Source organism: Scyliorhinus canicula, chromosome 9, assembly GCF_902713615.1.
Source record: "Scyliorhinus canicula chromosome 9, sScyCan1.1, whole genome shotgun sequence".
Taxonomy (NCBI): domain Eukaryota; kingdom Metazoa; phylum Chordata; class Chondrichthyes; order Carcharhiniformes; family Scyliorhinidae; genus Scyliorhinus; species Scyliorhinus canicula.
Window position 1 is genome coordinate 35,726,539 of NC_052154.1, and position 27,862 is coordinate 35,754,400.

Here is a 27,862-nt window from a genome sequence, read left to right on the forward strand (position 1 = left end):
GCTCCTCAGTTTTTCAGCCTATAGTTGGTGATCAGGGCTATACTCTCATGATGGCCATATTGTGTAGCATGTATCAGACTCATGGCATCTCTTCTTCCAAGTACTACATGGCTCCTCCATCATGGTCCAGTCAGCAAACTGTTGTGTCTCAACATGCCAATGGTGTGTTTGTATCAGAATTTGTGCAGGCTTTCACCAAATACATGCTGCACATAAGTGTGTAGGCTGCTCACTGAAATCATCAGCTTTGTCATCAGTGGGCCATCCTGACCTCCCAAAAGTCACCCTTTGGATTGCTCTGGTAGCTCACAAGCAGCTGGCATAGCTGACTACCGCAGAAAGAAAACAACATGACTGCTGTTAGGATACCAAGCATTGACCCACATGAATCTCTGCCCATACACCAGTTGGTCATTGAGGAAGTGGAATCTCTATTCATTCCAATACAGGAGGAAATTAGCACACTGTGCTCACAATGGCAGTCAATGCCACCCTTCCCCATTGGAAAGCCTGCAATTCTATCGTCTGAATGCTAGCCTCTGGGAAAAGAGAATAAAAGTCATTAACACCCTTTCACTCGAGAATCACACTGAGCTCCTTTGCAAATTAATTTAAAAAAAATAATCTTTATTGTCACAAGTAGGCTTAAATTAACATTGCAATGAAGTCACTGTGAAAAGGCCCTAGTCACCACATTACGGTGCCTATTTGGGTCCACTTTGGCTATACAGAGTGTCCAATTCACCTAACAGCACGTCTTTCGGGACTTGTGGCAGGAAACTGGAGCACCCGGAGGAAACCCACACAGACACAGGGAGAACGTGCAGACTCCGCACAGACAGTGACACAAGCTGGGAATCAAACCTGGGCCCTTGGTGCTGTGAAGGAACAGTAATACCCATTGTGCTACTGTGCTGCCCCATTGGACAGCAAACTGTGGGATGTGTCAAACTGCTCCAGATCCAGCGCGGAAACATCCAGGTGCATAAAAGATAATTGGAAAGGTCACCTTCATTGCAATCCTTAATCTGCTCTGTGGCTGCATTTGTGGCTGAAGCAGGTGGCTGATTTCAGTGAGGGCATCCTTACTGAAGTGCAGATATCCCACACATTATTCCCTGACACTGTACAGGTACTGCCTCTTGTTAGGAGCCCTTCTCCCTTCCATTCACTTTCAGTAGTTTGTCCTGCTCAATGTGACCTTTGTTCATTCTCTGAGTTGTGTTGTATTTATTACAAGGGGAATACCTACTACAGTATATCTGGGTGCAACGTATTTTTGCAGATGCTTTGAAGTTAGTATAATGTCCTCAGCACTTACCGCGCCACTCCTTGGAGACTTTTGGAACTTTAAATTAAACTATAAAAGGTGATGAACATGTAGCAAAATCGAATGTGTTGGGAATGGGGTAGTTTATATGGTGCAATTGTGCTGATGGCTGAAAAGAGCAATCAAAGAGCAAGCAAGTTCTTCCTTAAGTGCCGCATATGAAGTGGTTGTGGGCTGTTGATTTTGGTGTCAGCTCCTTTTACTAAGTCCCTGTGGCCACTGATTGTTACGGTGATGCACTCCAGTCCACAGGTGATATTGTCATTTTCCTCTGTCATCAGCTAGTGTCTCCCAGCTGCAAAATCGATGTTTAGGGTCTTCGTGTTACACTTGCAAGCATCCTTGAAGCGGAGTGTTGGGTGACCTACTGGTCATCTGGCTCCGGCTACCTCGCCAAACAATAAACCTTTGGGAATGTGTGGGATAAGTGTTCACCTATCTGGGAGATTTGTCTTTGAGAGTACTGCCGGATTTGTTGATTTTGTTGTTCCATGATACACCTAGAATGCACCGCAAACAGACAAGATGACAACTGTTGAGCTTCCTTTCTTGATAGCTGCATGTTGTCCATGTTTCACAGCTATACGTCATTGTGCTGAGAATAGTGTTAGTTGTGCATTTGGCAACTCAGCTATGACGATTTATGGATTGTCTCTCCCACACCTTCAATTTATTCTCCCTCACTACAAGCACCAAGAAAACCATGGTTATAAGACAAAGTGTCCCTTCGCCACCCTTGATCACACCTCAATGGAAGTGATTAGCAAATTGGGTTATAGAGAGAGAAAATCTCTTGATGCACATAGGGAAAGCAGCTACCAGCTTTGGTCGACTCACAAAACAAGAATGAAATACCATCACCCTAACTCTTAGGACTAAGATACTTGTTTCGAGGAAGAACCAAATATTTTGGAGAATTGTAGCAACAATGAGAAAAAAAATCAAACAGCAATTAATGTACAGCGAGTTGATTATCCATCTATATAGCGTTTGTGGGGGCCGGGGGGGGGGGGGGTTCCTTCCAGTTGCTAAACTTGTGTTCAACTACATGAGGTTAAGAGAGGCTGTTGTCTGGACCATTGGATTCTAAAATGACAACAATGACAGCAAATCAGCTTTGCATGCACGTTCACTACCTGTACCTGCACCAATTTGGCAGCTGGTGCAATTCAATCCATAATCTCTAACACACTCATCATGACCAACCAACAAGGGTGAACTATCCCAATTTATCACCTCTTCTCTACTCTACTAACCACAACCTGCTTAGACTGTAGCAAACCATAGAACAGTAAATGAACTGACCAGTACACTAATTCATTTCATGACGTTGATTCAAAACAGACAATAATTTGCAACTCAAACCCATTCATCATAAGCACACTTTTGTAGTATTGGCATGATGTGTTTCAATCTTGAGCTGCAAGATCAGCAAATACATAGATGTACAGCAGTTGTAATAATGAAGTATTGGAGAAATGCCAAGAGACTCGTATATTTGCATAATCTGAGTCACATCTCCACATCCACTTGACACCCGAATAAAAGGTGTGTGATGATAGGAGGTACATAATACAGATTTTCTTCCAATTCAGTTTGCTGGTGAGAAAAAAACCACACATTTTGTGGGTCCGTAAAAAAATTAGAGCGTTATAAAATGTAAAGGGTATATTCCCATAGCACACAGTGAATCTTGAAGGCTGCTGAAGAGGCAATAATTAGATAGGATAGACTCACAGTTCACCGAATTAAATATTTTGACTCTGGAGAGATGCAAGGATTGCTCTAGGTGCAGTCTGCATTCCAAATTTTAGTCCAGAGCAAGATTGCTTAATTCTTTCATTATTAAACACACTGGCACAAAAACCCTGCACATGACCTAGCATTTCTAGTGCTGTACATTTTTTACAACACCAATATTACCTATAACAAGCAGGTAAGGCATGATAATTCAATCTAACCAGAGCTGTCACCATTCCATCCTGTAAGGTGTGAGAATTAAATTTCACACTTAAAAAGACAAAGAGAAAGTAATCACATGCTTGCATTGGCCCAGCAAAATATTCAGAGATATTTGCCAATCAATAAGAAATGTAATTGAGAAGCATAAAGAATAGTTTGGAAATCTCAACAAAAACCATCGCTGAGGGATTCTTTCTTTATATTTAAATGTAGATTAAGGACTACATGATCATTTCATAATAATATTTTCTGATTATTATTAATGGGACAGTAATGAATTTTGGAGTTTGATCTTTATTACATCCCCTCCCCCCGCCCCCCAACCCTCCCAAACCACCTCTTACATAAAGCTCTGCAGTCACCATTCTACTGATTAGCCAAGCAAAACTGAAACACTGCAGATATTTACTATCTGGAAAGCCATGATCATGCCATCTTGATGTACTGAATGCACACCAGTACACTAGAAGAGCCTTGCCAATCAAGAGTTTAATATTTGAACTGAAGTCTATTTTGGCCACCACATGGAATAGAATGCACTGAAAGCTCTGTGCTGCAATGCCAGAAAGCACCCACGGAGCTGAATAAAAGTGACAGCAATCATATCAAAGACTAACTATGCAGCAGCTGAATGAAACTTTCTGTGGCTCATATTTTAACAGAAAAGTATGAACAATAAACCTGCAGGAAGGATGAAGCGGATACTAATATCTAAACATTATCACAAGGACAACAAAATGTGGCAGACATCATAAATGTAAAAACCAGAAATTTTTCAAATCTTTTCCATGAAGTATTTTTTTCTATTTTTTCCCCCCAAAAGCAGAAAGAACTGCCAAGCTTAACTGAACTGTTTTCAGCCGAACAACTCAGGATTTATAGACCACGCTGTAGCACTTTTAAGATGTTTCCTGTTCAGTGCAAACAGTAGTTAAAAACTTAAAAAGCAATGCCCTTACCTCACTGTTAGCCGGCTGGATGCGAGAGATGCATTTCTATGTTGGGAATGTAATGAACTAGCAGGACTCCTGCCCTCCACAGCCTTTCAGCAGTCTGTGAAAAAGAAGTCTACATTAGTGGCCACAACCACAAGAATGAAGCTCACGCCCCCCAGCCTCTGCAGCCAGTAGCACAAGATTTTGCATGGAAGTGGAAGCCAAGCAAAGACAACTTGATTTATCTGCCTGAAATCCAGCCCAAATCTTGGCAACAAACTGACTAAAGACTTGCTGCCTATATTAAATGAACAGCCTTGCCAAACACCGACAGTGCTGCTTTAATTAACTCTCTAGGGAAGATATTGAATCAAAAAAAGTGTTACAAAAATGCCAAATAATGAATGATTAAAAGTGGATATGAAATGACAATGTCCTAGTTAGGTGATTGAAAGAGAAAACAGATCATATTCAAGGATATCTCAGCACAATGTTTATTTCAGCATCAAACAAATTGTTTATATTTATTTTATTCCTGCCAGTCACTAGTGTGAGTACATGCTCCTCTCCAAAGTGACAATATTATCCATGCAATAAGTAGCGTTTTGTCAACCTTGTTTCAACATAAAACCACTGTCACTTAAAAGTGACATGGGGAAAAAAAAATTAAGTGTAAATGATCATAGAGTAAGAAGGTGGAGTGTCATTCTGGATCATCTCAATCATTCCGGATTTGCTGGCAAGTACAACAAAGCTTGATTTCAGCTCACTTACTAGACTTAGAACAATAATTACATTTTTGAGAATAATTTTTCCAAATGCCTGAATGGAATAATAGCCGCAAAGCATAAAGGCATTTGCAGTGGCTGTCAAAATTACTTAAGTTTAAAAATACTCATTGGTCAGATTTGTGAAGCCATTTTTGCAAATTGATTAATAAACTTGCACCTATACCTGAAAGGTATTTTTTCAGTACAGCCTGCCAGAAGCCTAACTAGAAAACAGAATCTTGTTTAGGTAGCCCGGAAGTTTGACGCCTTTTTGTTTAAAACTGTTCAGATCCATAACCAATTAGTAATTTTTTCTCCAGATTTTTCAGATTAAGTGACCACTATGCACTTTTCAAATTCATGGTTAAACTATTTGAGTGTCAACTTACATCCAACATAAATGAAATTCAGCGCATTCTAGTCACAGGGTAATGTCATTAAGTATCTTGAAACAGAAGGATTGTTCAAACTGCAATATCATGTGACCTATATGTCCTGGTTCTCAGTCTATTTACATTTACTCAGGTAGATTACATTTTCATTTGCTCATGACTTCTGTCCTGTACTTCTTCTTGGATAATCAATGTAAACAGATACACAAATAAAATGTAAATATAGGCTCCTAAGCTGGCATTGATGTAATGTTTACTCACCACTTTGTTTGAGACTAAGAGAGGGGTAATTGCCAAGAAGGACATGGCCACTCTGGAGTGAAGGAACAGATCAACATCTTACCCATTTCCAAATGGAGTTTAATACACAGGTTATTTGTTGAAATGTCTCGGAGATGCTTAAGACTGGGAAACAATGACTGTCTCTTTCTTGAAATCTCATACATTCGATAAAAAAAACTGAATAAACACGTCTACTTTTTGAATTTTCAGAGAGCCAGTTTAATTCTATTCTTTCTTTTTAATAAACAATTTTATTGAGATAGTTTTTGGCTTTATAAACAGTTACAGACATCATCAGAAAGAAAGCAAAAAAGGCAAAAATGTGCAAACATCCACGTACTTTCAATACTTCCATCGTAACATATTGCACAAGCCCGCTCCCCTCCCACCGGTACTACCCGCCATATTTTCCCTCCTACTCTACTCTACCCCCCCCCCCCCCCCCTCCCCCCACCCACCCCCCTGCTGACGCTCACTCTCCCGCAAAGAAGTCAATGGTTGCCACCTCCGGGAGAACCCCTGCACAGATCCCCTCAAGGCGAACTTAATTTTTTCCATCCCCAGGAAACTCAACATGTCTGCAAGCCACCACTCAGTCTTCGGGGGCTTTGAGTCCCTCCACGCCAATAATATTCGTCGCCGGGCTATCAGGGAAGCAAAGGCCAAAACATCGGCCTCTTTCTCCCCCTGGACGCCCGGGTCTTCCGAAACCCCAAAAATTGCCACCCCTGGACTCATCACCACCCTTGTTTTTAGCACCTGGGACATGACCCCCGCAAATCCCTCCCAGTACCCCCTCAGCTCAGGGCATGCCCAAAACATGTGAACATGGTTCGCTGGTCCTCCCGCGCACCTAGCGCATTTGTCCTCTATCCCGAAAAATTTGCTCATCCGAGCCACCGTCATATGGGCCCGGTGAACCACCTTAAATTGGATCAGCCCGAGCCTAGCACATGTCGCGGTCGAATTTACCCTACTCAGGGCCTCTGCCCACAGCCCATCCTCCATTTCCCCGCCTAGATCCTCCTCCCATTTAAGTTTCAGTTCCTCTGTCTGGGACCCTTCCTCCCTCATGAGCACCTTATATATACCCGAGACTCTGCCCTCCCCTTCTTCCCTCCTAGAGACTATTCTGTCGAGGATCCCCATTGGCGGGAGGCGTGGGAAAGATGGGACCTGTCTACGAACAAAGTCCTGCAACTGTAGGTATCTAAAATCATTTCCCCTTACCAACCCAAATTTCTCCTCTAAGCTCCTCAAACTCGCGAAGCTCCCTTCCAGGAACATATCACCCACCCTTCCCGCCCCCGCTCGCCGCCATACTCAGAACCCCCCCATCCATACTGCCGGGGGCAAACCGATGGTTGTCGCAGATTGGCGCCCAGACAGACGCCCCCATCTCCCCCAAATGCCTCCTCCACTGGCCCCATATCCGCAGGGTCGCCACCACTACCGGGCTGGTGGTGTACTTGGCCGGCGGCAGCGGTAGAGGAGCCGTGACCAGGGCTTCCAAGCTGGAGCCCCTGCACAAAGCCGCCTCCACCCGCTCCCAAATAGACCCCGTACCCACCATCCACTTCCTTATCATAGCGATGTTGGCCGGCCAGTAATAATTGATCAAGTTTAATTCTATTCTAACAAACAAAAAGACTTCCAAACAAATTACAAAGTCTGAACAAATATTTAATATCTTCTGAAAACAGGATTTTAGGAAAGCTCAAGTAAACATACTTTCTTGAGGAAAGTTATCTGGAAATATGTTCTACCTTCTGCTCAGCTGAATACTTAAGAAAAATTTTGTCCATGGGTGAAAGTAGCCTGCAAGCAGCACGTGTGTCCCACTGGAAACACTTTCTGCAGACTGCTGTAGGCTTCCACAGCCAAAATGGCCTTTGAATTACTGAGCTGCTCACTCAGGGAATCCTGGTAATGAAAGAAAAACAGAAGAGCTTGCAAGTATAAGTCTGGGGTGTGGTAATTCAAGAAGCCAACGTTGTGGACAATGAATAAAGTCTTTCAGTACAGCCCAGTAATGGCAGTAGCACACAATAATTCCAGATCTACCCTCTGGGGCAAGCATTAAATTGATGGAGAGAGAACTGAAGGCCAACTTTCCTTAATTTACAGGTAAAGTATATTAAACATGATCTATGTATGTTGCTACTGTGAACTGTGTACACTTTTTATATCACCCATTTAAAGATAATAATGTACCTATACAAAAATACAGGTCTCAAAATAGTTTAAAAGATAACTGAGAATACGAGAAACTTAAAAGGAAGTGCTGGAAACGTTCAGCAACACTTTGAGCAGTGCACGATCACAGACTTTGCAGGTCACTGGCCTTATTATAACTCTAATATCTTCATACATTAATATTAGCTCCCATATGTTGGCGAGGTGGGACAGATCTGTCATCACTGTAAGGGGATATAAGCAATAGATGATTCTCCATCTGAACACAGTGCGTGGAGATCACTCCATATTCCTGGGGTTAAATTGCTTTGTCTCTCTCCGGGGTATCTGGGCGATGGGATATTTGATTGGATTTTTGCATTACTATGTGCCTTGTATCCCGCTCGTCAGCAAAATGTATAAATGGGACTTCCGGTTGCGGCTATGCGGAGCTAAGCCGCACATTCGGCAGCTCCCGCTTTAAAAGGACTTGTGGGCTCTTTTAAGGGCCCCAAACGGCGCTGATTCGACGATTCCCGGTGGATAAAGGGGTCTGGAGCAAAACCCCCCGGGATTTATGGTTTGGACTTGAAGTGGGGCGAGGAGAAAAACGGTAGCAGCTCCCCTGGAAAAGCGGGAGGAGGTGGACAAAACGGCGGCCGGTGGAGCCCCTGAGGAGTGGAGGCAGTGGGTTGAGGAGCAGCAGGCGGCCCTTCTGCGCTATTTTACGGAGCTGAAAGGGGAGTTGTTGGAATCCCTGAAGGTGATGACGAGTAAGCTGCTGGAGACCCAGACAACCCAGGGTTCAGCGATACTTGAGTTGCAGCAGCAGGCCTCTGAGCGCGAGGAGGCGGTTTCGGCCCTCGTGGGGAAGGTGGAGATACACGAGGCGCTTCATAAAAAGTGGCAAGATCGGTTCGAGGAGATGGAGCTTCGGTCACGGAGGAAGAACCTGCGGATCCTGGGCCTCGAGCAGGGGCTGGAGGGGTCGGATCTGCCGGCCTATGTGGCTGTGATGTTGAACTCGCTGGTGGGGGCAGGATCCTTCCATCTGCCCCTGGAGCTGGAGGGGGCCCATAGAGTGCTGGCCAGGCGGCCTAAGGCGAATGAACCCCGCGGGCGGTGCTGGTGCGGTTCCATCGGTTCAGTGACCGGGAGTGTGTTCTCCGATGGGCCAAGAAGGTGAAGAGTAGTAAGTGGGAGAATTCGGTAGTGCGTATCTACCAGGACTGGAGTGTGGAGGTGGCCAAGCGGAGAGCCGGGTTTAACCGGACGAAGGCGGTGCTCCATGGAAAGCAGGTGAAGTTTGGCATGTTGCCGCCTGCGCGCCTGTGGGTCACCTACAAGGACCGGCATCACTACTTTGAGTCCCCGGAGGAAGCGTGGGCCTTTGTGCAGGCTGAAAAGCTGGACTCGAACTAGAGATTGGGGGCTGTGGGAGTTTTTCTATTCTATTCATGTATCATTGTTTATGCTGTAGCGGGTTATTCTGTTTGTTTTTGTTTTTTCTCTCGCTTTCGGACGATGTGGGTTATGGTTCTGTGTTCTAAGGGGGGTACTGGGGTTTGTGGTTGATCTGTGTCTTTGTTTGTACGGAGATGGTGGTTGGGTTGGGACTGCGGTTTGGGAGCTGCATTGGTGGGGTGGGGCAGTGTGAAAGCGCGGGCTTTTCTCTGGTTTCCCGTGCTGCGGGACGAGGGGGTGGAGCTGGTGGCGAGGGGCGGGGTTACTAGACCGGGTTTCCCGCGCTGAAGTGGTGCCCAGGAGCTGATGTAGGGGAGGAGGGGGGACCTCATATCGGGAGGGGTCGGAGTTAGAGCGGGAGCTGCCAGGGTCAGCAGAAGTCAGCTGGCTCATGGGAGTACAGTGGAGGGAGAGTCGCGGCTAGGAGGGGTCGTAGCCTGGGTTGGGGGGGGGGGGGGGAATAGATACCGGGTTGCTGCTGGATTGGCCAGGGAGGAGTTCGGGGGGGTCGGGGTGAGGTTCTATCGCCGTGGGAAACGGGCCGAAGGGGTGATGGCCGGGGCGAGCAGTCAATGGGTTATAGCTAGTCGACGGGGGAGGGGGTCGGGGTGCCCCCTGATCCGGCTGATTACGTGGAACGTGAGGGGGTTGAATGGGCTGGTTAAGCGGGCCCGGGTGTTTTCGCATCTGAAGGGGCTGAAGGCGGACGTGTCCATGCTCCAGGAGACCCACCTGAAGGTGGCGGACCAGGTCCGTCTGAGGAAGGGGTGGGTGGGGCATGTTTTCCACTCAGGGCTCGACTCGAAGAACCAGGGGGTGGCGATCCTGGTGGGGAAGAGTGTGGCGTTTGAGGCGTCTGAGGTTGTGGCTGATAGTGGCGGCAGATATGTGATGGTGAGCGGTAAGCTGCTGGGGAAGAGGGTGGTGTTGGTTAATGTGTACGCCCCAAATTGGGATGATGCTGTTTCATGAGGCGTATGTTGTTGGGCCGCATTCCTGGCCTGGAGGTGGGGGGTTTGATCATGGGGGGGGACTTCAATACGGTGTTGGATCCCCTACTGGATCGTTCTAGTTCAAGGACAGGCAGGAGGCCAGCCGCGGCCAAGGTATTGAGGGGGTTTATGGACCAGATGGGAGGAGTGGACCCCTGGAGGTTCGGGAGACCGAGGGCTCGGGAGTACTCCTTTTTCTCCCACGTGCACAGTGTTTATTCCCGCATTGATTTCTTTGTTTTGAGCAGGGGACTGGTCCCGAGGGTGGAGGGGACCGAATATTCGGCTATCGCGATTTCGGACCATGCTCCGCATTGGGTGGATCTGGAGATGGGGGAGGCGCGGGACCAGCGCCCGCATTGGCGTCTGGACGTGGGGTTGTTGGCTGATGAGGAGGTGTGTAGGAGGGTTTGGGGATGTATCGAGAGGTACCTCGAGGTCAATGATACTGGGGAGGTCCAGGTGGGGATGGTGTGGGAGGCTCTGAAGGCAGTGATTAGGGGGGAGCTGATCTCCATCCGAGCCCATAGGGAGAGGGGGGAGAGGAGGGAGAGGGAGAGACTGGTGGAGGAGCTGTTGAGTGTGGATAGGAGGTACGCGGAGGCCCCGGAAGAGGGATTGCTGGGGGAACGGCGTAGCTTGCAGGCCAAGTTTGATTTATTGACCACCAGAAAGGCAGAGACACAGTGGAGGAAGGCGCAGGGAGCGGTCTATGAGTATGGAGAGAAGGCGAGCAGGATGCTGGTGCACCAGCTGCGTAAGCGGGACGCGGCTAGAGAGATTGGTGGAGTGAAGGATAGAGATGGGAATGTGGTGCGGCAGGTGGCAGAGGTCAATGAGATCTTTAGGGACTTCTATAGGGAACTGTACCGGTTGGAGCCGCTGGCGGTGGGAGGGGGAATGGGGAATTCTTTGGACAGGCTCCGATTTCCAAGAGTGCAGGAGGAGCAGGTGGAGGGACTGGGGGCGCCGATCGAGTTGGAGGAGCTGGTCAGTGGGATTGGCCACATGCAGTCGAGGAAGGCGCCGGGACCGGATGGGTTCCCGGTTGAATTTTATAAGAAATATGCGGACCTGCTGGGCCCCCTGTTGGTCAGGACCTTTAACGAGGCATGGGAGGGGGGTGTTCTGCCCACGACGATGTCGCGGGCGCTAATCTCCCTGATCCTGAAGCATGATAAGGACCCCTTGCAGTGCGGTTCATACAGGCCAATTTCACTGCTGAATGTAGACGGCAAGTTGCTGGCGAAGATCTTGGCCACTAGAATAGAGGACTGGGTGCCGGGGTGATACATGAAGATCAGACGGGTTTTGTGAAGGGGAGGCAGCTGAACACTAACGTGCAAAGGCTGCTAAATGTGATAATGATGCCGACAGCAGAAGGAGAGGCGGAGATTGTGGTGGCATTGGATGCGGAGAAGTCCTTTGACAGGGTTGAGTGGGGGTACTTGTGGGAGGTGTTGAAGAGGTTCGGGTTTGGGGTGGGGTTTATTAAATGGGTGAGGTTGCTGTACGAGGCCCCGATGGCGAGTGTAGCGACAAATGGGAGGAGGTCCGAATACTTCAGGCTCCACCGTGGGACGAGGCAGGGGTGCCCCCTGTCCCCCTTGCTTTTTGCGCTGGCAATAGAGCCTCTTGCCATGGCTCTCAGGGAGTCGAGGGGGTGGAGGGGTTTGGTGCGAGGTGGGGAGGAGCATCGAGTGTCGCTGTATGCGGACGACTTGCTGTTGTATGTAGCAGACCCGGTGGGGGGAATGTCGGAGGTGATGGAGATTCTTGCTGAGTTTGGGAGTTTCTCGGGTTATATATTGAACCTGGGCAAGAGTGAGCTGTTTGTCGTACACCCGGGAGATCAGGAGGAGGGGATTGGTAGGCTCCCGCTAAAGAGGGCAGTGAGGAGTTTTAGGTACCTGGGGGTTCAGATGGCTAGGAGCTGGGGGACTCTGCACAAGCTCAATTTTACTAGGTTGGTGGAGCAGATGGAGGAGGAGTTTAAACAGTGGGACATGCTGCCGTTGTCGTTGCCGGGTAGAGTACAGTCCGTTAAAATGACGGTGCTCCCGAGGTTTTTGTTTTTGTTTCAGTGCCTCCCCATTTTCGTTCCAAGGGCCTTTTTTAGGAGGGTGAACAGCAGCATTCTGGGATTTGTTTGGGTGCATGGGACTCCGAGGGTAAGGAGGGTCTTTTTGGAGCGGGGCAGGGATAGAGGGGGGCTGGCGCTGCCCAACCTCTCTGGGTACTATTGGGCGGCTAATGTCGCGATGGTACGCAAGTGGGTAATGGAGGGGGAGGGGGCAGGATGGAAAAGGATGGAGATGGCGTCCTGCGGAGGCACGAGCCTGAAGGCACTGGTAACGGCGCCGCTGCCGCTCCCTCCAACGAGGTGCACCACGAGCCCGGTGGTGGCAGCCACCCTCAAAATTTGGGGGCAGTGAAGGCGACACAGGGGAGAGGTGGGGGGCTCGGTGGAGGCCCCGCTGCGGGGGAACCACCGGTTTGTCCCAGGGAACATGTATGGCGGGTTCCTGGGGTGGCACAGGGCGGGCATCAGGAAGTTGGGAGACCTGTTTATTGATGGGAGGTTCGCGAGCCTTGATGAACTGGAGGAGACGTTTGAGCTCCCCCCGGGAAATATGTTCAGGTACCTTCAGGTCAAGGCGTTTGCTAGGCGACAGGTGGAGGGGTTCCCTTTGCTGCCCCCGCGGGGGGTAAGGGATAGGGTGCTTTCGGGGGTGTGGGCCGGGGATGGGAAGGTGTCTGACATCTACCAGGTAATGCAGGAGGTGGGGGAGGCGTTGGTAGAGGAGCTGAAGGCTAAGTGGGAGGTGGAGCTGGGGGAGCAGATTGAGGAGGGGACATGGGCGGATGCCCTGGAGAGGGTGAACTCCTCCTCTTCATGTGCGAGGCTTAGTCTCATCCAGTTCAAGGTGCTGCGCCGGGCCCACATGTCCGGATCTAGGATGAGTAGGTTCTTTGGGGGCGAAGACAGGTGCGTCAGGTGTTCGAGGAGTCCAGCGAACCATGCCCATATGTTCTGGGCATGCCCGGCACTGGAGGAGTTCTGGAAGGGGGTGGCGGGGACCGTGTCGAGGGTGGTGGGATCCAGGGTCAAGCCAGGCTGGGGATTCGTGATATTTGGGGTTGGGGTGGAGCCGGGAGTGCAGGAGGCAAAAGAGGCCGATGTCTTGGCCTTTGCGTCCCTAGTAGCCCGGCGGAGGATCTTGCTGCAGTGGAAAGATGTGAGACCTCCGAGTGTGGAGAGCTGGACTAATGACATGGCGGGATTCATTAAGTTGGAGAGGGTTAAGTTCGCCCTTAGTGGGTCGGCACAAGGGTTCTTTTGGAGGTGGCAGCCTTTCCGCGACTTTCTGGCTCAACGATAAGGTACTAGGTCAGCAGCAGCAGCAACCCGGGGGGGAGGGGGGGGAAAGGGGGGGGGGGGGGCGGGGGTTTAGGGGGATAGTGTTTAAGTTAATTTGCTTATTGTTAATTTATTCTGGTGTTTATTGGGGGGGAGGGGGGGTTTGTTATATGCGTTGTTACGGGTGCCGGGGGTGTTTATTATTATTATTGTTTTGTTGATATATATTTTTCAAAAAATTCCAATAAAAATTATTTTTTTAAAAAAAAATGTATAAATGGAATACTGAAGATGTTGAAGTGCAATTAACAAGAGGCAGTAGGAAGTATAATGAGAAAAATTAAACATTTAAGCCACAACAAGAATGTGCGAATAGCAGCATGTGTTTTCAGTTCCCACCTCTGTCCACCCTTAGGTCACTCCTCAAAACATCACTCTGAGTAAACTTTTGGCCAGCTGCCTTATTCTCTTACTGTTAATTTTCTTTTTTTTTTGGAAATTTAGAGTACCCAATTATTTTTTTTCAATTAAGGGGCAATTTAGCGTGGCCAATCCACCTAACCTGCACATCTTTGGGTTGTGGGGGTGAAACCCTCACAGACATGGGGGGCGTGATTCTCTGCCCCCCACACCGGGTGGGCGAATAGCTGGAGGGCCTCCCGACATTTTTCACGCCCTCCCGCTATTCTCCCCCCCTCCACGCCCGACCCACGCCACGAATCGGCGCTCACCGTTTTTTACGGCGAGCGGCGATTCTCCGAGGCCGATGGGCCGAGCGGCCGGGCCTTCACGCCCGTTTCAACATGGCAGCAAACACACCTGCTCGCTGCCGTCGTGAAACGGGCGCCAGATGCCCGTTTGGGGCATCTGGGGGCCCGACTGGCACGGCAGTACCACGGCCGTGCCAAGGGGGGCATAGGCCCGCTATCGGTGCCCACCGATCGTGGGCCTTTCCCTCTGCCGCCCGGCAAGATCAAGCCGCCACGTCTTGCGGGGCGACTGAGGGAAAAGACGCCAACTGCGCATGCGCGGGTTGGCGGTGTCCAACCTGCGCATGCGCGGCCTACGTCATCGGCCGCGTCAGCCGCCGTGACGCACGGGGCCGCGCTCCTAGCCCCGCCCGGGGCCGCGCTCCTAGCCCCGCCCGGGGGGGGGAGAATCGGCCCCGGAAGTGGGTGTGAAGGCTGCCGTGGGTCACGGCCTGTCCCACGGCAGCCTTTACGATTCTCCGCATTTGCGGAGAATCTCTCCCGGGGAGAATGTGCAAACTCCACACCGTCAGTGACCCAGGGCCGGGATTCGAGCCCGGGTCCTCAGCGCCGCAGTCCCAGTGCTATCCACTGCGCCACATGCCACCCACCCCTAATGTGAACTGGTGACAAACTTTATCTGATAACTCTCCTGTGAAGTACCTTGGGACATTTCATTCTGTAAGGTTCGATATAAATAGAAATTATTATTGACAATAGGTGGAAGGAGGTCCAGAAGCCCCCTTGATCCACCAGGCCCACCATGCAATAAACATGCAGGTTCATACACAGGAGACTGACTCATATTTGAACAGAAAAGTATAACCAACTCCGCTAGTATAAACCTGCAGGAGGATGAAGTTCATACTAATATCTAATTCATGGCCTGCGCTCCCCCGAATCAACCCTGAAATATGCATTAGGCTAATTAAACATATAAATTGGAAAAACTGAGGTTGAAAATAATAGAAATAAAGAAATAGAAAATATTTCATTTGGTCCACTCTTTTGAATCTGCAACATTACAAGATACTGATGCTGCACATTCCCATTCTAGCCCATTACATCACTTTTCTCCCACATTTCGATCTCATTTACATGATTATATAGAGACAGTGCCCCACTGTAACAAATGGACTAAAACCAATGCAATGAAGTATGATGTTTAAAAGTTCTGTTAATGCTAGACAGCTGGACCAACTAGTATATAAATTGGCACACTGGTGCACTACATGGTAGTGGGATAAGGCTTCATGCCAACTTCCCACAGAGCGAGTTTCTGATGCTGGTCAGGTCATCAATGTTGCTGAGTCTAAGCTGAAAACAATCATCTGTAAGTAGATGGAAAGGGGAGAAAAATACAAAAATAGCTGAAATTGGATTTTATCTTGTTCTGTCAACAAGTGCAGTGTAGTCCGAGTCTAATAAATCAGCCTGAGTTTGGATAAATCACTTACTGAAGAATTACTGTTTTGGAAACGATCAGAAAGATCAATCAATATGTACGGTGACTGCTGCCTCACAGTGCAGGGGCCTGGGTTTGATTGTGGCATTGGAAACTGTCTGTCAGAAGTTTGCATGTTCTCCCTGTACCTGCTCTAGTTTCCTCCCACAGTCCAAAGATGTGCAGGTTAGGTGGATTGACCATGATCAATGCATGGGGTTACAAGGATAGAGTGGGGTAGTGGGCCCAGGTAGAGTTCTCTTTCGGAGGGTCGGTGCACCTGGTGTGCCGAATGGCCTCCAACTGCATGAATTCTCTGTGATGTATGAAAAATTGACTTTTTTAGTAACTCTGGAACGTGATGTGATTTCAAAGGGTGGGCCGAATTGGCCGCAGGGCTACAGGAGCCGGCGCAGAGGAAAGGTGGCCCCCTAATAGAGAGGCTGGCCCACTAATCCATGGGTCCCGATCGCGGGCCAGGCTACTACGGAGGCCCCGCCCAGGGTCGTACCCCCCTCCCCCCACAGGCCGCACCCGGACCTTCAACGCTAAGGTCCCGCCGGCTCAGAGGATGTTCAAATAGCGCCGGCGGCACTCGGCTTTTTGTTGACGGCCGCTCGGCCCATTCAGGCCGGAGAATCAGCGCTCCGGCCCGGGCAGGAGAATCGGCACATACCCCGACCGGTGCCACGCCGACCACGCCGGCCCCAGTGCCGCCGATTCTCCGCAGAGCAGCGGGGGGTCGGTGAATCACGCCCAGTGTCTGGACCAGGTCAGGGTGCAGCTGGTGTACAGAACAGGGCTGCCAAGGCTGATATAAACTGGTCAACTCATTTAATTTAGAATACAAATTCAACCAGTAACCACGATGAGGTTCAAATCTGGAACCCTAAGAGCATTGCTCTTGGTGTGTGGTCTACCAGGTTAGTGACTTATACCACTAGGCCACAGGAAAGGTTCAACACTCCGTGAGCCTGACATGATTTGAACACACAATCTTCTAATCTGGGGGAGGATCTCCACGAACCGGCGGGGTGGGCAACTCAGGCGCGAAGGAGTGGCGTGAACCACTCCGGCGTCGGACCACCCCGAAGGTGCGGAATCCGGTGCCGGAGTGGTTTGCGCTGTGCCAGCCAACACAGAAGGGGCTTGGTGCCATGGCAACCGGTGCCAAAGGGTGTCCGTCGGCCGGCGCGAGTTAGTGCATGCGTGGGATCGGCAGCGTGGCGTCATCCCAGCGCATGCGCAGGGGGGTTCATCTCCCATCAGTCATCGCGGACTGTTACAGTGGCCGACGCGGAGGAACAGACTACCCCCAAGGCACAGGCCCACCTATGGATTGGTGGGCTCCGATCGCAGGCCAGGCCACCATGGGGGCATCCCCTGGGTCCAGATCCCCACGCGCCCCCCGAGGATCCCGGAGGCCGCCCGCAGAGCCAGGTCACGTCGGTAAGTGCCTGTTGTAATTTGCGCCGGCGGGACCAGCCGTAAATGGGCGGACACTCGGCCAGAGAATTGTCGGGGGGGGGGGGGGGGGGGGAGTGCCGCTGCTAGCGGCCGCCGAATGGCGTGGCGTACCGCTCCTGCCAAATCCCCGGCACTGGAGAACTGCTCAGAGGTGAGTAGTCAGGAGGTGTGAAGGGAGGGCAAGCGCTGGCATCGTGGCTTTTGAGGTGTAGTGGCCAGAGGGTTGACTCGATCTCAGGACTGAGAGCGAGAGGGCTGAACGGCAACTGGACTGGCCAGCAATGGGCAAAAGAGCAGGGGCCATGCCAGATAGCCAACAGGATCACATGCAGCCGTCGGGGGTCATGGCTCAGCCACTCGAGTGATCATGGTTTTCCGGGAGCAGCAGGCAACTCGACCAGAGGGCAGCGCTGAGAGTGAGAGGACTTGGAATTCAGTTTTTCTTAATCCAACACAAGGTCTAGTTTCTACTGTCCATAAAGCAACAGCACCATCCATGCTGTGATCCAATACCATTCTGCAAGGAAAGATTTAATGGGGCATTCTACTTTGAAACTTTGATAAAGACTTTCCTGCTTTGTGTCAAGGCTTGATGATTTCTCTGAGGAGTCGATCTGCAGTTCCATCTGCTGGGAGTAACTATTTCAGGCTTTAGAGGCAATTTAGTTATCCTGAGGAGCTGGAGGACCCAACTTTTGAAACCAGTCAGGAAGTACCATTCCTGATCCAGCATGTTTACTGTTGGCCATTCGATCTTTGACCAGTGATTACATTGCTGCTTTGTATTCACATGGGATTGTTGAGACTGCAGATTTTCAAATTGGCTCTCTGTTACTTGTTATTCAATGGAGGATTTCATCTGCTGGCTTTTTCCCAGAGAGCCCACAGTTTAAAAGCAAGGGGTATTTTCATGTTTTTGGGTTTGTCCAAGAATTCTGCATTTGAGAGTCAAGGTCAGATTCTACTACAGGTTGAATATCCCTTATTTGAACTTCAAAAATTCAAAAAGCTCTGAAATCTGCACTTTTATTTGAGTGCCAAAATCAGGTTTTTAGTAAAAAAAAACTTGGGGTGGGATTCTTTCGTAATCGGCGGGGCGGGCAACTCCGGTGGGACGGAATGACGTGAACCACTCCGGCGTCGGGCCGCCCCAAAGGTGCGGAATCCTCCGCACCTTCAGGGGCTAGGCCTGCCCCAGAATGGTTTGCGCCCTGCCAGCCGGCGGGGAAGGGGCTTCTCGCCACGCCAACCGGCAACGAAGGGCCTCCGCCGGCCGGCATGTATTGGCACATGTGCGGGAGCACCAGCGTGTGCTGGCGTCATCCCCGCGCATGCGCATGGGGCTTTGTTTCCGCACCGGCAATGGCGGACTGCAACAGCTGCCTGTGAGGAACAATAGAGTGCCCCCACGGCACAGGCCCGCCCACGGATCGGTGGGCCGCGATCGCGGAGGCACCTCCCAGGGCCAGATCCCCCCGCACCCCCCCCCGGAACCCCGGAAGCCGCCAATGGAGCTGGGTCCTGCCGGTAGGGACCTACCTTGATTTACGCCGGCAGGAACCTCGTTACACGGGCGGGCCTTTGGCCCGTCACGGTCCGGAGAATTCGGGCGGCCACAGGGCCCATTGAGTCGTGCCGGTCCATGCCATTCTCCGAGGCGGGTGGCGTGATTCGCGCCGGGGTGTTTTTTGGGGGTGGGGAGAGTGGAGAATTCAGAGGACGGCGGGGCGTGATTCATGCCGACCCCCAGCGATTCTCCGACCCGTCGGGGCGTCGGAGAATCCCGCCCATGGTGTTCACCCGAGATGTCCAGTTCCTGTGGCTGAACACACATGCGTGTGTCTATCCTTCCAATTGATGGCACAAGTTTGTTGCACCGAAAGAGTGAAACCCATTACTGACTCCCGGCCGGGAGAGAAGCCGTGTAACTACTGTCAGACACAGAACTGACCGGTGATTCCAAGCAATGTCCAGGGGTCCTTGAAGCGTGGTATTTCAAAATATGGAAACATTCCGGAATCTGAGACACTCGCGGCCCCAAGCATTTCAAATAAGGAATATTGGGTGGGATTCTCCCATCTGAAGGCAGAGTGTTCTTGTAAAAACTGGAGAGTTTAACGACGACATCATCGGACTGCTGTGTGTAGCGATCCTCTGCCCAACAGGAGACCAGCACGGCTGAGGGGTATGTATAAGATTAGTTTATTAGCTGGGTTGGGATTTAGAGTAGTGTTGCTGGGGGGGGGGGGGGATCAATAAGAGAATGGCATTTGAGGCAGGGAGGACAGTCTCGGATGTAAGAGTGTGATTTATCGTGTTTAGTGGTAGGCTGCAGGGGATGAAGTTAGTGTTGGTCAACGTAAACGCTCCAAACTGGGACGATGAAAATTTTATAAAGCGGGTGCTGGGGAAGATTTCGGACCTGGATTCACACAGGCTGATTATGGGTGGGGATTTCAACACAGCTATTGACCCAGGCCTGGACCGGTCATATTCGAGAACGGGTAGGGTGACAGCAATGGCAAAGGAGCTGAAAGGGTTCTTGGAGCTGATGGGGGGGGGGGGGGGTTTTAGGCAGCTGAGAGCCAAGGAATTTTCTTTCTTCTCCCACGTTCAGAAGGTCTCTTCCCGCATAGATTTCTTTGTTGTGGGCAGGGCCCTGTTGGCGGGGGTGGTGGACACGGGCTATTCGGCAATTACGATCTCGGACCATGATCCGGAATAGGTGGACCTGCAGGTCAGTATGGATAGCAAGCAGCGTCCGCACTGGAGATTGGATGTGGGGCTGTTGGCGGACGAAGCGGTCTGCGAGAGATTGAGGAAGTGCATGTTGAACTACCTGCAGGTAAACGACATGGGGGAGGTCTCTGCAGTGGTGGTCTGGGAAGCACTGAAGGCAGTGGTGAGAGGGGAGTTGATCTCGATCCGGGCTCACAGGGACAGGACGGATAGGGCAGAGTCGGACCGACTGGTAAGAGAGATCCTAAGAGTGGATAGGAGTTAAACGGAGGCTCTAGAGGCGGGGCTATTGAGGGAACACCGGAGGCTGCAGGCGGAATTTAGTTTGTTAACTAAAGGTAGGGCAGTGGAGCAGCTCAGGAAGTTGAAGGGAGCAGTGTACAAGCATGGGGGAAAGGCCAGTAGGTTGCTTGCACAGCAGCTCAGAAAAAGGGAGGCAGCTAGGGAAATAGGGAAAGTGGTTGACGGGGATGGGAACTTAGTTGGGGACTCGGAGGGGGTGAGCAAGACCTTTCGGGACTTTTATAGTAGGCTGCATAGATCGGAACCCCCTGGGGGGCCGGAGGGGATGAGGCACTTTTTGGATGGGCTGACTTTCCTGAAGGTGGACGGGGAGCTGGTAGAAGGGCTGGGGGCCCCTGTTGGGCTGGAGGAGATAATGGAGGGCTTGAAGGCCATGCAGTCGGGGAAGGCCCCGGGACCGGATGGGTACCCAGTTCAGTTCTATAAATAGTTCTCCGGGATATTGAGGCCAGTGCTGTTTAAAGTCTTTAACGAGGCCAAGGAAAGAGGAGTTCTACCCCAGACAATGTCACAGGCCATGATTTCGCTCAATTTGAAAAGGGACAAGGACCCGCAGCGGTGTGGTTCTTATAGGCCGATATCCATGTTAAATGTGGATGCCAAGCTCCTGGCCAAAATTCTGGCCTGATGCGACCATCAATTCACTCAAGGACATGAGTAGAAGTAAACTGTGGCCTTAATCGACTTACAACTGAGCTTGCCTGCGACTAGCTGAACTGAAGGCAGGCTCGCAAGACCGCAGCACTTTATACTTCTGGTTGTGTGAGGATCCATGGGCGGAGCCATGGGCGGAGCCAAGGGTGGAGTCAAGAGTGGAGCCCTGTACATGCTCCTCATCTCCCCCTGTGGGCAGAGCCGCGCAACGGCTCACAGGTGGAGCCCACAGGGACACAGTGATACACAGTGTGAATTTATATTATACATTCACCACGTGGCCTTCAGGATTGAGGACTGTGTACCGGACGTTATAGGAGAAGACCAGGCAGGGTTTGTTAAGGGCAGGCAGATGGGGGCCAATGTTAGAAGGCTGCTCAATGTGATTATGATGCCCCAGGAGATAGGGAAGTTAAAGTGGTGGTTGCGATGGACGTGGAAAAAGCGTTCGACCAGGTCGAGTGGGATTACTTATGGGAGGTGCTGGAGTGGTTTGAGTATGGTAAGGACTTTGTTGACTGGGTTAGGTTGCTGTACCAGGCGTTGGTAGCTAGTGTATGGACAAATAGGACACGTCGGAATATTTCAGACTACACTGGGGGACGAGACAGGGATGTCCCCTCTCCCCACTGCTCTTTGCACTGGCGATAGAGCTGCTGGCGATTGCTCTGAGGGCCTCAAGGGGCTGCTCTGGGATTGGGGGGGAGCGTTGGGTGGAACACAGAGTCTCGTTGTATGCGGATGACTTGCTGCTGTATGTCTCTGACCCAATGGAGGGGATGGGGAAAATTATGTAAATCTTAGTGGAATTCGGCCGGTTTTCGGGTTACAAGCTCAATATGGGGATGAGTGAGCTGTTTGTGGTGCAGGCGAGGGGTCAGGAGAGGCGATTGGGGGAACCACCGTTCAGAGTGGTGAAGGACAGTTTTAGATACTTGGGCATTCAGGTGGCGAGGGATTGGGATAGGCTACACAAATTGAACCTTGTCCGGTTGGTGGACCAGATGAAGGAGGATTTCCAGAGATGGGACGCGCTTCCGCTGTCTCTCGCGGGTAGGATGTAGTCGTTAAAAATGATAGTCCTCCCGAAGTTTCTCTTTTTACAGTGTTTCCCCATTTTCATCCCGCGTTTGTTTTTCAAGCGGATTAATAAGATTATTGTGGGCTTTGTGGGGGGGGGGGGGGGGGGGGGCAAGCCCCCACGGGTGAAGAGGGCAATGCTCCAGTCAATCGGGGAGATGGTGGGCTGGCGCCGCCGAATTTCAGTCAATACTACTAGGCGGCTAACATAGCCATGGTTAGGAGGTGGCTGGGGGGGGGGGGAGTGGGGGTGAGCTGGCGTGGGTGCGCATGGAGGCGGCCTCGTGTAAGGACACAAGTTTAGGGCCCCTGCCGTTCCCACCGGCACGTTACTCCAACAGTCCGGTGGTGGTGGCTACTCTTAGAATCTGGGGGCAGTGGAGGGAGACATGTGGGGGCATAGGGGGCGTCGGTGAGGTCCCCAATCTGCGATAACCATAGGTTTGCCCCGGGGAGACGGATGGGGGGTTCCGTATTTGGCGGAGAGCGGGAATAGAGAGGATGGGGGACTTGTTCATAGAAGGAAGCTTCTCGACTATGAGGGCGCTGGAGGAGAAGTTTGCGTTGGCTGGAGGGAATGATCTCCAGTATTTATAGGTACGGACTTTTTGCGGAGTCAGGTGCCAACCTTCCCACTCCTGCCGTTAAGGGGGATTCAGGATAGGGTGGTTTTTAGAGGATGGATGGGGGAGGGGAGGATATATATAAAGAGCTTATGGGGTCGGAGGAGACACAGACCGAGGAGCTGAAGCTTAAGTGGGAGGAGGAGCGAGGGGGGGAGATGGAGGAGGGTCTGTGGGCGGACGCGCTAGGAAGGGTCAATGCCACCGCAACATGTGCCAGGCTCAGCCTGATCCAGTTGAAGGTTGTTCACCAGGCTCACATGACGGTGGCCCGGATGAGCAGATTCTTTGGGGTGGAGGACAGATGTGTGAAGTGTGCGGGGGGGAGGGGATGGGCAGCGAACCATGTCCACATGTTTTGGGCATGTACAAAACTGAGGGGATTTTGGCAGGGGTTTGCCGACACCATGTCCACGGAATTAAATACGAGGGTGGCAATGAGTCCCGAGGTGGCGATTTTTGGGGTATCGCAGGACCCGGAATCCAGGAGGAGAAAGGGGCAGATGTTCTGTCCTTTGCTTCCCTGGTAGCCTGGAGGCGGATATTGCTGGCATGGAGGGATTCAAAGCCCCTGAAATCAAAGACCTGGCTTTCAGACATGGCAGGCTTCCTTTGTCTGGAAAAAATTAAGTTAGCCATGAGAGGGTCTCTGTTTGGGTTTGCCCGGAGGTGTCAATCATTCGTCCACTTCCTTGTAGAGAATTAAACGTCAGCAGAAGGGGGGGTTAGGTTAGTGTAGTGTAGGGGGGTAAGTTAGGTTAGTGTAGCTGTGGTGAATGTAACTTAGTAATTCACACTGTATTTACCAATACCATTGTAAGCGCAGTAGCGTTATCCGACCACTAGGGGGAGTAGCTCAGGAGTTTGTACAGGGCTCCACCCTTGGCTCCGCCCACGACTCCTCTCCCTGGACTACGGTATAAATACCCTTGTCCAGAGCCAGCCTGCAGTTCATCGAGAGTTCAACGGGTAACAGGCTGGCTCTGTAGTAAGTAGATTAAAACCACTGTTCATATCTTAAAGCACGTGTCTAGTGAATTGATGGTTCCATCAATTTAATCTGCTTAAGAACAGTCAGGATCTATCATGGAATCAGCCCTCAAGCCTGGACCTCGACCCACAGGATGCAGAAGCAAAAGAAATCTTCTCCCACTGGCTGCGGTGCTTTAAGGCCTACCTGGCAGAAGCAAGCGCAGCCGAAACAACAGAGGAACAGAAGTTAAGTCTACTGCACGCGAGGGTGAGCCACAGAGTCTCTACGCAACTAAACTCGGCCGGTTCATATACTGCAGCGCTAGTGATACTCGATAAGATGTATGTAAGGCCCATTATCGCAGTTTACGCACGCCATATGTTCACGACTCGCCGCCAGCGGCCTACAAAATCACTCCCCGAATTTTTAAGAGAGCTCAATAATCTATCAAATGACTGTAATTATCAAGCGGTTACCGCGGCTGAACATAGAGAACTTGCTGTACGCGATGTTTTTGTAGCGGGCCTCAGGTCTAATTATGTGCGCCATCGACTGCTGGAAAAGGGGGCCCAAGACTTAGAAACAACTGCAGAAATTGCAACCACGATGGAGGTCTCCTTCCGCAGCCTCACATCGTTCCCCGCGGACCCTGCGACCCAATCATGGGCCCCCGACCAGCGACTCCCCCTGGCCTGTACCATGCGGCCGCCCAGCCACCATGCTGCCCCAGCCAGCCACTATGCTGCTCCAGCCTGCCATTTCTGCGGCCAGAATCAGCACCCGCGGCAGCACTGCCCGGCCTGCAACGCGACCTGCAGCAGTTGCGGGCGGAAAGGCCACTACGCGAGAGTGTGCCTCGCAAAAATGGCCCAAGCTTCCAACTCTCCAGCGGCACAAAGTAATCGCTCCCCACACCCGCAGGCCCGCGGGGCCCGAAACGCTGCGGCCTATGCCCCGACCTTGCCCCCTCCCGCCACGTGCGATCCATGGGGGCCGCCATCTTGGCAAACCTCTACCACGCGGCCGGCGAGGTGCGACTCATGGGGGCCGCCATCTTGGACGCCATCTTCCTCGCCGCCCGCCACATGCGATCCACGGGCCCGACCTGCATCTCCACGCTCGGACAACTCATCGGAAGAGTACGACCTCCCCGGGCGCTCGTCACGCGGCCCGCAACTCGGCACAGTCACCCTGGATCAATCACGCCCGAAGCATCTGCGAAATTCTATGGCAGAGGTCCAAATTAACGGGTACAACACGCCATGCCTTTTCCACTCCGGGAGCACTGACAGCTTCATACACCTAGACCTGGTAAGATGCTGTTCGCTCCCCGTTTTCCCCGTGTGGCAAACTATCTCGCTCGCTTCAGGCTCCCATTCTGTCCAGATCCAGGGGCGCACCCCCGCGACACACAATCCGAGGCGCTAGCTACTCAAAATTTCAACTCTACGTTTTGCCCGACCTCTGCGCGCCACTCTTATTAGGCCTAGATTTTCAGTGTAACCTTAAGAGCCTCACCCTCAGCTTCGGCGGGCCCCTGCCCCCACTCACTATCTGCAGCCTCGCTACGCTGCAAATCTCCCCCCCTCCTCTCTTTGCCAATCTCACAAAGGACTGTAAACCCGTAGCCACTCGCAGCAGGCGATACAGCCTGCAGGACAGGGTATTTATCAGATCAGAGGTCCGAAGGCTTCTCAGTGAGGGGATTATAGAGACCAGCAATAGTCCCTGGAGAGTTCAGGTGGTGTTTGTTAAGACCGGGGAAAAACTCCGCATGGCTGTCGACCATAGTCAGACCATGAATAGATTTACGCTCCTCGACGCGTATCCCCTCCCCAGGATTGCAGACATGGTAAATCAGATAGCCCAGTATCGGCTTTTTTCCACGGTGGATCTGAAGTCTGCATACCACCAGCTCCCAATCCGCCTGGAGGACCGCCACTACACGGCATTCGAGGCCGATGTCCACCTTTTCCATTTCCTCCGGGTCCCCTTCGGCGTCACTAATGGGGTCTCGGTGTTCCAACGAGCAATGGACCGAATGGTGGACCAGTACGGGCTGCGGGCCACATTTCCGTACTTGGACAATGTCACCATCTGCGGCTATGACCAGCAGGACCACGACGCCAACCTCCACCGTTTTTTCCAGACGGCACAGAAATTAAACATCACCTACAACAAAGAGAACTGCGTTTTCCGCACAAACAGACTGGCCATCCTCGGCTACGTCGTGGAAAACGGAGTCCTGGGCCCAGACCCGGACCGCATGCGCCCCCTCTTAGAACTCCCCCTCCCCCATTGCCCCAAGGCCCTCAAACGGTGCTTGGGCTTCTTCTCCTACTACGCCCAGTGGGTCCCTCAATATGCGGACAAAGCCAGCTCACTCTTTAAGGCCACACGATTTCCCCTGTCAGCTGAGGAACGCCAGGCCTTCAACTGCATCAAGGAGGACATCGCCAAAGCGGCCATGCGGGCGGGGGATGAATCCACTCCATTCAGGGTTGAGAGCGACGCCTCAGAGGTAGCTCTAGCAGCCACACTAAATCAGGCAGGGAGACCAGTCGCATTTTTCTCCCGTACCCTCTCCGCTTCAGAACTCCGACACTCCTCAGTCGAGAAAGAAGCACAAGCTATTGTGGAGGCTATTCGTTTCTGGAGGCACTGCCTCGCAGGTAGGAGGTTCACCCTCATCACCGACCAAAGATCGGTTGCCTTTATGTTTAATAACTCACAAAGGGGCAAAATAAAAAATGATAAAATTCTTCGGTGGAGGATCGAACTCTCCACCTATAGCTATGATATTAAGTATCGACCCGGGAAGCTCATCGAGCCTCCGGATGCCCTATCCCGCGGGACATGCGCCAGCGCGCAGATTGAACAACTGAAAGTCATCCACAACAACCTCTGCCACCCGGGGGTCACCCGGCTCGCCCACTACATCAGAGCCCGAAACCTACCTTTCTCCAATGAGGAGGTAAAAGCGGTCACCAGGGACTGCCTGATCTGTGCGGAGTGCAAACCGCACTTCTATAGGCCAGACAGGGCCCACCTGGTCAAGGCTTCTAGGCCCTTTGAACGCCTCGCGATTGATTTCAAAGGGCCACTCCCCTCAACTAACAAGAACGTTTACTTTCTAAACGTTCTCCCGTTTCCCATTTGCTATCCCGTGCCCCGACATGACCTCCCACACAGTCATTAGGGCCCTGCATAGCATCTTCACCCTGTTTGGTTTCCCCAGCTACGTGCACAGCGACCGGGGTTCGTCCTTCATGAGCGACGAGCTGCGTCAGTACCTGCTCGACAAGGGCATTGCCTCGAGCAGGACTACCAGCTACAACCCCAGGGGGAACGGGCAGGTGGAGAGGGAGAACTCGACGGTCTGGAATACCGTCTTACTGACCCTCTGGTCTAGAAAGCTCCAAGTCTCCCAGTGGCACGAAGTCCTCCCAGACGCGCTCCACGCTATTAGGTCCCTCTTATGCACAGTGACCAATCAGACCCCTCACGAGAGGCTCTTAATTTTTTCTAGGGGCACTACCACGGGGGTCTCACTTCCGGCATGGCTGAGGACACTGCGCCCGGTACTCCTGAGGAAACACGTCAGGGCACACAAAACCTACCCCCTTGTTGAGAAGGTGCGCCTGCTCCACTCCAACCCCCAGTACGCCTTCGTCGAGTTCCCTGACGGCTGTCAGGACACAGTATCCCTCCAGGATCTGGCACCTGCCGGATCCAGCGCCCCCTCTACCCCCACAAAAGGACCCCTCACCCTACACCCCATGCTGCCGCCCCCTCGCGCCACCAGAGCTCACTCCACCAGTTCCGTGCACCCGCGCCGGCCAGCCCCCAGCGTCCCAGTCCCCGGTCGAACCAAAGAGTATGAAGCTCGGGCACAACCCTCCCTGGAGACCGCCATCGTACCCCAGCACACAACACCCATCCAGCCACCGCAAGAGGCTGCAACCCCGGTGCTCCGCAGATCACAGCGGACAGTTCGACCACCTGACAGACTGACTTTGTAGACCACCACCCCCGCCGGACTTAATTTTTTTGCAGGAGGTGAATGTGGTGAATGTAACTTAGTAATTCACACTGTATTTACCAATACCATTGTAAGCGCAGTAGCGTTATCCGACCACTAGGGGGAGTAGCTCTGGGAATGCTCAG

General features: G+C 51.8%; 1 protein-coding gene across 3 annotated transcripts in view; it reads right to left on the reverse strand.

Moving 5' to 3' along the window:
- The window catches only part of LOC119971242, a 1,187,854-nt gene that overhangs the window by 324,023 nt on the left and 835,969 nt on the right, over positions 1–27,862 (reverse strand). For 2 of the 3 annotated variants that reach the window (XM_038806514.1, XM_038806515.1), the window contains one exon: positions 4,252–4,345. The exons of the other annotated variant lie outside the window; for it this stretch is intronic. The gene's annotated coding sequence lies outside the window, so the exon portion shown is untranslated. The remainder of the gene's footprint in view (positions 1–4,251; positions 4,346–27,862) is intronic. 3 annotated transcript variants of the gene reach the window in all.